General features: G+C 25.7%; 3 non-coding genes and 1 pseudogene across 3 annotated transcripts; 2 read left to right on the top strand and 2 right to left on the bottom strand.

The window, feature by feature from the left end:
- Positions 1 to 2,580: 2,580 nt before the first annotated feature.
- On the bottom strand, positions 2,581 to 2,687 carry LOC145841781 (U6 spliceosomal RNA). Its single transcript, XR_014370158.1, has one exon. It is a non-coding gene; the product is annotated as a U6 spliceosomal RNA (small nuclear RNA).
- Positions 2,688 to 3,192: 505 nt separating this feature from the next.
- On the bottom strand, positions 3,193 to 3,293 carry LOC145841782 (U6 spliceosomal RNA; annotated as a pseudogene).
- Positions 3,294 to 7,443: 4,150 nt separating this feature from the next.
- On the top strand, positions 7,444 to 7,550 carry LOC145841777 (U6 spliceosomal RNA). The gene has a single exon (XR_014370154.1). It is a non-coding gene; the product is annotated as a U6 spliceosomal RNA (small nuclear RNA).
- A 505-nt stretch (positions 7,551 to 8,055) lies between these two features.
- Positions 8,056 to 8,162, top strand: LOC145841778 (U6 spliceosomal RNA). Its single transcript, XR_014370155.1, has one exon. It is a non-coding gene; the product is annotated as a U6 spliceosomal RNA (small nuclear RNA).
- Positions 8,163 to 10,668: the final 2,506 nt, after the last annotated feature.

Genomic DNA, 10,668 nt, shown 5'->3' with positions numbered 1-10,668 from the left:
TTGCTATACTTTTGTTGAAATAATGTATAAAACAAGTTTAACATATTTTAAATAAGTTTAACGAGTTTTTTAAATATTTATGTTTATTTTAGTATCAAAACAGACAAGAAAACTAATTAAAAAGTATAGTTTGATTTGGTTAATATAAAATTTAGCTTCTTATTTCAGCAAAGAAAAATATATCAAACATTAACTAAGAAACGTATTTTTATATATTTATACTACGCTTTTGTAATCCAAAAGTTTAGAAAATTTTTGTATAAACTACTAAAACAATATATATGTTACTTTGTTTTTTGAATGCAGCAACTATATCAAAACTTTGTTTCAAGTTATAATTTTATAGCAAGTATATCTTTATTTTATTAACACTTTTGCAAAGTTTCAAAAAAACTATAATTTCTTTTAGACTTATTGTCGTAAACAAATTCATCACTTTTAGTTTACTGAGAATAACCAAAAGTAAAAAAAATAAAAAATATGTTTCTAATTATTTAAACAAAAAATTTTCTATATTACTATTGTCTTCAACTTTGCAAACAATTTGATAAATGAAATATCTCGGTTTTTTTGTTTTTGTTTAGAATTAATAATAATTCACTTTACTTTTTTTTATGCAATATAATGAAGACAAAAAAATTCTTACTGAGTATTAAAAATCCGTTCCCTACTAAGTACTTTTTTATATCATTTTGGATCTTTATTATTAGTTGTTTAGCATTAGTTGTTGAAAAACAGTATTAAAAGTTAAAAACTATCTGAAAAGTGATTAATTAACATTTAATTAAATTAGTTTTTTTTTATATAATACAGAATTGTACCAAAAATAATGTGCTATAAGATTTATTTTAAGTTGTATATAAGCTGTTAATAAAAAAAAACCTAGTTGAACTTGATAAAAATAAGTAATATATCTGTATTAATTAAACGTTTTACTTTGATCTTTTATTACCAATGTAAATAATAATAAAATTTAGTAAGTTTGATTAGTTAAATTGTTATAAAATACTTTCTAATTTACTTTTTTTCTCTAATCAACAATTAATAATTTCCGAATTTAGTTGATGAATAACATCTACAGTTTGATAAATTTTGAAATAGTCTAACGAAGCAACAGAAAAGTGCTTAACATACGATTTATGTAAAATATGCTTATTATATAATAACAAAAACATTTCAGATTTGCTGATGATAGTCTAAGTGCTGCATTAAGTATGTATTAGCATATTATTTGAAATCGTTTAGCAATAATGGTAGTACAAACAATATAATTACTTTATATGCTCAATTAAATTTATATGTTTAAAAACTGTAAATTGTGTACAGAACATATTATTGACAACCGTTATTTTAACAGTTATAAACTTGAAAAAAATACTTTTGCCTACAATTTAAAAACTAATAATACAGGCTTATAATATTATTTTTAATGTAAAGTATTTAACTATACGTTTAAAAACTATGTTTGTTTAACTAACTAAAAAAAAAATTGAATTAGTTTTTTTTTGAATCCTAACATCTTAGAGGTATATTATAAATGCAGTAGTTTTTTTTATAGTTTGCTACTTAAAATAAAGCATTAATAAAATACAAAGGTTTTTAAACATTCTGAATGGTATACTTAAGTAAAAACTAAAAAAAAGGTACATCTCAAAAAAGTACTACTTTACTTAAATTGTAAATAATAAGTCGATCCTTTATAGTTTACACACTTACATTTAACTGCTAAAATTAATCTAATCATTATTACACTAAAATTTTTATTTTTTCGCATATTTTAAGATATGTCAAAATTAACAAGCAATATCTAAGACGACGTGGTAAAATTAACTTTAGAAAGTATTTTGATCTAAGTTAAAGTATACTAGAAAATAATTGTATTTGTCAGGGGCGACGCGTGGGGTGAAACATTAGAGGTGTTGTTATAATTAGTCGAAAAAAAAAGAATAAAAATAAAGCTTACAAATAATTTTAGTTTTTGCTTTTTTTTTGTTGAATTTATTTGATAAACAAACATTCGACATGTCGGAGGTGCAAGCTCAATCTGTGTCAGCTTCATCTTAATCATAAACAAACTTTCAATACAAAATTGTTTTGAATAGCTTAATGGTGGAGTTAATTGCACTTCAGCACCATGTGGATTAAAAATCATGATCTTGTGTTGTTCAAAATCCCAACAACGCGACAACAATAAGACAAGTTGAATTCGAACAGGGAAAACTCGAGCGAAGACCATTTAGAGTAAGACCAGCATAGTTTTTATTTGATAAAAAGTAATTCTTTAATAAGTTGCAGTTTTTGCATTATTAATTCTTGTTACAGTTACTTTGAATTTTTAAAAACTAATATTTTGTTATATTAACGAATTGATCTAGTTGTAATATAAAAACATACTTAAATAGTTTAAAATAAAACTTTTAAGTAAGGAGATTTTTTAGTTCTCCTCACAAACTAACAAACATACCTTGCAACGACACTGATGACTACTAGTGCAGCTTATATCAAAGTACGTGTTATACTTTCACAAGTAACTTATTAAAAAACAAGCCCAAATACTTATTTTTTGTGTTTAAAATTACAAAAAAGTAGGAACGCTTCACGATTTTGCGTGTCATCCTTGCGTAGGGGCCATGCTAATCTTCTCTGTATCGTTCCAATTTTAGTATATGTACTGCCGAAGCAAGTACGTAGAGTGATGGTACAAACTTCGTATATATACGCGTCGGTTCACCTTACTACGGATGTTTGCGTGCTAACAACTTATGACGAAAAAACGAGAGAACTGCTTTATGACATCACGTAGTTGTCTCGTTTGAGAGAAAAAAAAATTTTCAGCTAAGACTTTGCTAATTTGCAAGTTGAATTTTAAATTTATGGAAATGAATAGATCAGTAAACCACCGTATTGAAAATAAAACAACCATATTTATTTTTTTGTTACTTTTTTGAAAAGAAATAAAATCAACCTCTTACAACAAGCTTTAGAACATTTAAAAACAAACAACTTACTAAAAATACTTTTTACAACATTAAATTGCTTTCAGTTAAACTAATAATAAAGTTTTCGTTTTAATTTATTTACGTCTAGTTCAACTTTTTCTTTAGTAATTTGAAATGTATGAAGTGTCTTAATTTTCATTCTATAGTATAGTAAGTATAATCCAAATATTCAGTTGTTACATTTCGAATTACAAAAAAGTAGGAACGCTTCACGATTTTGCGTGTCATCCTTGCGCAGGGGCCATGCTAATCTTCTCTGTATCGTTCCAATTTTAGTATATGTACCGGTAGGACTTTTTATGTGTAGTATTTTATGGGTACTATTTTATGTGTAGAATTGCTGCATTCAATTATGCCCATAATTTGATGTGATGTCATCAAAATTATGGGTAGTATTTAGATGTTGCTGCAATTAAGTTGCTGCAATTAAATGAAAAATAAAATACTGTCCAGGCCTTATATAAACATTATGGATAGTTTTTGTAGTTTTAAGTTTATAAACAAACAAATAAAGTATAACTTGAATAACATAAACCAGTAGTTTGATTTATTTTTGCATTTATTTGAGTTATTTTTTGTAAACTGACAGAAGTAGTGGCTAGACTTATTAAAAGATTATGGACAGTTTTTTATGTAATATTTAATAAAGAAAAAAAAACTTGAACACACTTAAACAAATTGTTTGATTTATATGTATATTTATGTAATTATTATTTTTTATACTAACAAAATTAATGGCTTGTCATACAATAAGTAATTTTGATATTCTTTTTATTTAATATTTTTAAACAAAAATTAAAAATTAAACTTGAACACACATTAACTAATTGTTTGATTTATAGTTGTATTTATATTTATATATTTTTTGTATGTAATTTATATTTAATAAACTTATAGAAGTAGAGGTTCGGCCTTATGTGTACTACTCTATGGGCAGTATTTTAAGTGTAGAATTGCTTCAATCAATTATGCCCATAATTTGATGTGATTTCATTCAAATTATGAGTAGTATTGAGATGTTGCTGCAATTAAGTTGCTGAAATTAAATTAAAAATGAAATACTATCTAGATCTTATATAAATTTATGTATAGTTTTTGTAATTTTAAATTTATAAACAAACAAAAAAAATAACTTGAATACACATAAACCAATAGTTTGATTTATTTTTACATTTATTTAAATTATGTTTTGTAAACTGACAGATGTAGTGGCTAGACTTCTTAAAAGATTATGGATATTTTTTTACTTAAGATTTAATAAAAAAAAACTTGAATAAACTTAAACCAATTGTTTAATTTAAAAGTATATTTATGTAATTTATATTTTTTTATATTAACAGAAGTAATGGCTTGGCATATTAAAAATATTTTGGCTAATTTTTATACTTAAAATTTTATAAAAAAAATTAAAAAATTAAAATTGAACACATATAAACCAATTGTTTGATTTATAGTTTTATACATGTAATTTATATTTAGTAAACTAATAAAAGTAGTGGTTTGGTCTCATGTGTACTATTTTATGGGCACTATTTTATATGTAGAATTGCTTCAATCAATTATGCCATAATTTGATGTGATTTCATTTAAATTATGGGTAGTATTTAGATGTGGCTGCAATTAAATAAGAATAAAATACTTTCTAGGCCTTATATAAATATTATGGACAGTTTTTGTAGCTTCAAATTTATAAACAAACAAATAAAAAATAACTTGAATATACATAAAACAATAGTTTGATTTATTTGTACATTTATTTAAATTGTATTTTGTAAACTAACAGAAGTAGTGGCTAGACTTATTAACAAAATAAGGATAGTTTTTTATGTAATATCTAATAAAGAAAAAAAAGCTTAATTACACTTAAACCCATTGTTTGATTTAAAACAGTACTTTATTTTTACTTAATTGCAGCAACTTAACTGCAGCAATATCTAAGTACTACCCATAATTCAAATGAAATCACATCAAATTATGGGCATAATTGATTTAAGCAATTCTTCACATAAAATAGTGCCCATAAAGTAGTACACATAGACCAAACCACTACTTCTATAAGTTTAATAAATGTAAATTACGTATATACAACTATAAATCAAACAATTGGTTTATGTGTGTTCAATTTTAATTTTGTTTTTAAAATGTTATCTAAAAAATTATCCAAAATATTTATAATATTCCAAGCCATAACTTCTCTTAGTATAAAAAATATAAATTGCATAAATATACTTTTAAATCAAACAATTGGTTTAAGTGTATTCAATTTTTATTTTCTTTATTAAATATTAAATAAAAAAGCTATGTATAATCTTTAAACATGTCTAGCCACTACTTCTATTAGTTTACAAAATACAATTTTAATAAGTGTAAAAAAAAATCAAACTATTGGTTTGTGTGTATTTAAGTTATTTTTTATTTGTTTGTTTATAAATTTAAAACTACAAAAACTATCCATAATACTTATATAAGGCCTGGACAGTATTTTAATATTCATTTAATTGCAACTTATAAATACTACCCATTAATTAAATGAAATCACATCAAATTATGGCATAATTGATTGAAGCAATTCTACACATAAAATAGTGCCCATAAAATAGTACACATGAGACCAAACAACTACTTCTACAAGTTTACTAAATATAAATTACATGTATACAACTATAAATTAAACAATTGATTTATGTGTGTTCAATTTTAATTTTGCTAATAAAATCTTAAACAAAAAAAATATTTAAAATGTTGAAAATATGCCAATCCATTACTTCTGTTAAAATAAAAAGTATAAATTACATAAATATACTTATAAATCAAACAATTAGTTTAATTGTAATCAAGTTCCTTTTTTTATTAAATCTTAACTAAAAAAATTATCCATAATATTTTTATAAGTCTAGCCATTACTTCTGTTAGTTTACAAAATAAAATTTAAATAAATGTACAAATCAAACTATTGGTTTATATTAACTCAAGTTATTTTTTATTTGTTTGTTTATAAATTTAAAACTACAAAAACTATCCATAATACTTATATAAGGCCTGGACAGTATTTTGATTTTCATTTAATTGCAGCAACTTAATTGCAGCAACATCTCAATACTACCCATAATGTTAATGACATCACATCAAATTATGGGCATAATTGATTGCAGCAATTCTACCCATAAAATATTGCCCATAAAATACTACCCATAAAAAGACCTACCCTATATGTACTGCCGAAGCAAGTACGTAGAGTGATGGTACAAACTTCGTATATATACGCGTCGGTTCACCTAACTACGGATGTTTGCGTGCTAACAACTTATGACGAAAAAACGAGAGAACTGCTTTATGACATCACGTGATTGTATCACTTGAGAGACTTTGCTAATTTGCAATTAAAATTTAATTTTTATAGAAAAGTATACCTGAAGGGTACACGACAATTCAAATTACAATAATTAACACTCGGAAAATTCAAATTTCGACAACTCAAGTTCGACAATACCATTACAAAATTCGTTCGCTTAAAATGTTATGTATATGTTTGAAAACAACGCTGAAATAGGTTAATATTTGTATCATAAATCCTCAAAGTTTTAGTTTTATTTTACTTTTTTCTATAAGTATAAACTGAAATGATGACTTTATTTTTTATATCAAAATTATAAAAAAAAACTTGTTAATACATTCTAAACAATAATATATTTTTATTACATGATTTTACTTTTAACAAACAGCCTTCATTTTTAATGTAAAATTTATTTCCTTAACGCAATTATTCAAAAAAAGCTCGGTCTAAGCTTTAATATCACATATCTAAAAACCAATACTTTACATTAAAAGTGTAAATTTTAAGATTTTCAAATGTCACTTTTTGCAATACAATGTTAGAATTTGAATTGTCAGATTTTAAACTTTTGGAGATTGAATCGTCAGATTTCTAAATTTGAATTGTAGCATTATAGTTGAGAGTTTTGAATTGTCGGAATTTGAATATTCGGAGTTTCAATTAACAGAATTTGAAATGTCGGAATTTGAGTTGACGAAGTTTGAATTATTAGAGTTTAAATTGTCGGATTTTCAGTTATTGGAATTTGAGTTATCCGAATGTGAGTTGTCCAGTTTGAGTTGTCAGATTTCAAATTATCGGAATTTGAACTATCAAAGTTTGAACTGTCAGAATTTGAAGTGTCCCAATGTGAGCTGTCGAACTTGAGTTGTCGAAATTTGAATTTTCCGAGTGTTAATTATTGTAATTTGAATTGTCGTGTACCCTTCAGGTATACTTTTCTATAAAAATTAAATTTTAATTGCAAATTAGCAAAGTCTCTCAAGTGATACAATCACGTGATGTCATAAAGCAGTTCTCTCGTTTTTTCGTCATAAGTTGTTAGCACGCAAACATCCGTAGTTAGGTGAACCGACGCGTATATATACGAAGTTTGTACCATCACTCTACGTACTTGCTTCGGCAGTACATATACTAAAATTGGAACGATACAGAGAAGATTAGCATGGCCCCTGCGCAAGGATGACACTCAAAATCGTGAAGCGTTCCTACTTTTTTGTAATTCGAAATGTAACAACTGAATATTTGGATTATACTTACTATACTATAGAATGAAAATTAAGACACTTCATACATTTCAAATTACTAAAGAAAAAGTTGAACTAGACGTAAATAAATTAAAACGAAAACTTTATTATTAGTTTAACTGAAAGCAATTTAATGTTGTAAAAAGTATTTTTAGTAAGTTGTTTGTTTTTAAATGTTCTAAAGCTTGTTGTAAGAGGTTGATTTTATTTCTTTTCAAAAAAGTAACATAAAAATAAATATGGTTGTTTTATTTTCAATACGGTGGTTTACTGATCTATTCATTTCCATAAATTTAAAATTCAACTTGCAAATTAGCAAAGTCTTAGCTGAAAATTTTTTTTTCTCTCAAACGAGACAACTACGTGATGTCATAAAGCAGTTCTCTCGTTTTTTCGTCATAAGTTGTAAGCACGCAAACATCCGTAGTTAGGTGAACCGACGCGTATATATACGAAGTTTGTACCATCACTCTACGTACTTGCTTCGGCAGTACATATACTAAAATTGGAACAATACAGAGAAGATTAGCATGGCCCCTGCGCAAGGATGACACGCAAAATCGTGAAGCGTTCCTACTTTTTTGTAATTTTAAACATAAAAAATAAGTATTTGGGCTTGTTTTTTTAATAAGTTACTTGTGAAAGTATAACACATACTTTGATATAAGCTGCACTAGTAGTCATCAGTGTCGTTGCAAGGTATGTTTGTTAGTTTGTGAGGAGAACTAAAAAATCTCCTTACTTAAAAATTTTATTCTAAACTATTCAAGTATGTTTTTATATTACAACTAAACTAATTCGTGAATATAACAAAATATAAGTTTTTAAACATTCAAAGTAACTGTAAAAAGAATAAATAATGCAAAAACTGCAACTTATTAAAGAATTACTTTTTATCAAATAAAAACTATGCTGGTCTTACTCTAAATGTTCTTCGCTCGAGTTTTCCCTGTTCGAATTCAACTTGTCACTACTTGTCTGATTGTTGTCGCGTTGTTGGCATTTTGAACAACACAAGATCATGATTTTTAATCCACATAGTGCTGAAGTTCAATTAACTCCACCATTAAGCTATCCAAATCAATTTTGTATTGAAAGTTTGTTTATGATTAAGATGCAGCTGACACAGATTGAGCTTGCACCTCCGACATGTCGAATGTTTGTTTATCAAATAAATTCAACAAAAAAAGCAAAAACTAAAATTATTTGTAAGCTTTATTTTTATTCTTTTTTTTCCGACTAATTACAACAACACCTCTAATGTTTCACCCCACGCGTCGCCCCTGACAATACAATTATTTTTTAGTATACTTTAACTTAGATCAAAATACTTTCTAAAGTTAATTTTACCACGTCGTCTTAGATATTGCTTGTTAATCTCGATATATCTTAAAATATGCGAAAAAATAAAAGTTTTAGTGTAATAATGATTAGATTAATTTTAGCAGTTAAATGTAAGTGTATAAACTATAAAGGATCGACTTATTATTTACAATTTAAGTAAAGTAGTACTTTTTTCAGAAGTAGCTTTTTTTAGTTCTACTTAAATATACAATTTAGAGTGTTTAAAAATCTTTTTATTTTATTAATGCTTTATTTTAAGTAGCAAAATAATTATTTGAACGACAAAAAATAGACGCTCAAATGTTTGGTCCTAGAACTTCATGTCCGAAAAAGGTTTTCGGTTATTGAGTCGCACACTACGGATACCTTTTAACGTCTGTCTAGGTCTAGGACAAGATAGTAGAATAAGAAGCTTATACAAAATTAGATATTTCTCGAAAATAACGTAATTACTTCATTTTAAACAGCATTGTTAACACAGTCTTTTAAAAATTTGTTTTTGGTAGTGCAAAACTTCAAATTGTTCCTTTTCTTTGGAGTTAACATATTTTCTTCGTAACAATAATATATTTTACACCTATTTCAAGACTGTATTTCTTTTTTGTTTCTGCTAAAATTATTTAAAAATTCAAAATTAATTTTTAAACTACTATATGTAGTGCGATGGATATTTTTGAGTTTTTAAATCATAATTTTGCTGTCTTAGGCAAAAGTTTCCTAATTGATACTATATTATAATTGACATCTACGTAAAGTGGAGGTAGAGAGAGCCTCTCTTACCATGCGCGAACTTCACAATTAAAGTACTTATCTATACATTATTAATTTAATTTTTTTTTTATATTCTTTTGCATATGGAAACTAATTTGTATTTATTATTTGATTTTGTTTTAAATGTTGTTTTAAGTTGGTCTATTCTAATTCGATTACAATATCACTACACGATTGATTTTTTTTTAATTTGGGAGTTTTTTTGTAACAGCTATAAACAAGCGAATGCTAGTATATAATTAAATGTCTCTAAAAATTTTAACCACCATGTCAAAATCCAATTGTAACCTTAAATAAGAGCTTGAACTTGGCTTAAACTTACTACATTTTTCATGTAATATAAGTTTTTCAGCACTTAAAGCTTTTTTGATTAATTATCCTTTTTCAAAAGTTAATATTAAAAGTAAAACTGCTGTATGAGATAGATTATAGTGCTTTGTTAGAAAGTTTGTTGGGTTTTAAAAATGTTGATTAACTATGACATGTTGATTAAAAGTTATCTAAAAAAACAAAAGAATAATGTTAATGCTCACAAGTCACAACTATGGTCAATGGGTTGGTGTGGAGAGAGACTTTTTGGTAGTAGAAGCTATTCAAGCAAAAGTTAAATTGTAAACAAGTTTATAAACTGTCAATAAAATTATTTTCCCATTTGCTACTACTTTTTGTTTTAGTTTTACTATGCTTTATTTTGGTTTTGATTGTTCTACTAGTATCAATTGTAAGTTGTAAGGCTCACATCAAGTACACTTCTTTAGAACTTCAAAGGGTTTCTCAATGTTTGAGTTCGGATATAGTATAAAGATAATCAAAAAAAGCACTACACTTTGCCTGTCCTTTATGCTCAGCTACTTTTTGAAATATTTTATGAGGTGTCTATAGATGCTCTAGTCTAGTTTACAGAGCAAGTATACTTGTATATAACATTTGCATCAAATATTTCTAAACACATGCTTTTAATTTTAAGTACTTG

The sequence above is a fragment of the Thalia democratica genome, chromosome 7 (genome assembly GCF_965202585.1).
Source record: "Thalia democratica chromosome 7, ktThaDemo2.hap1.1, whole genome shotgun sequence".
Lineage (NCBI taxonomy): Eukaryota > Metazoa > Chordata > Thaliacea > Salpida > Salpidae > Thalia > Thalia democratica.
Note: the sequence above shows the minus strand (reverse complement) of the source record. Positions and strands in the feature narration are given on the sequence as shown.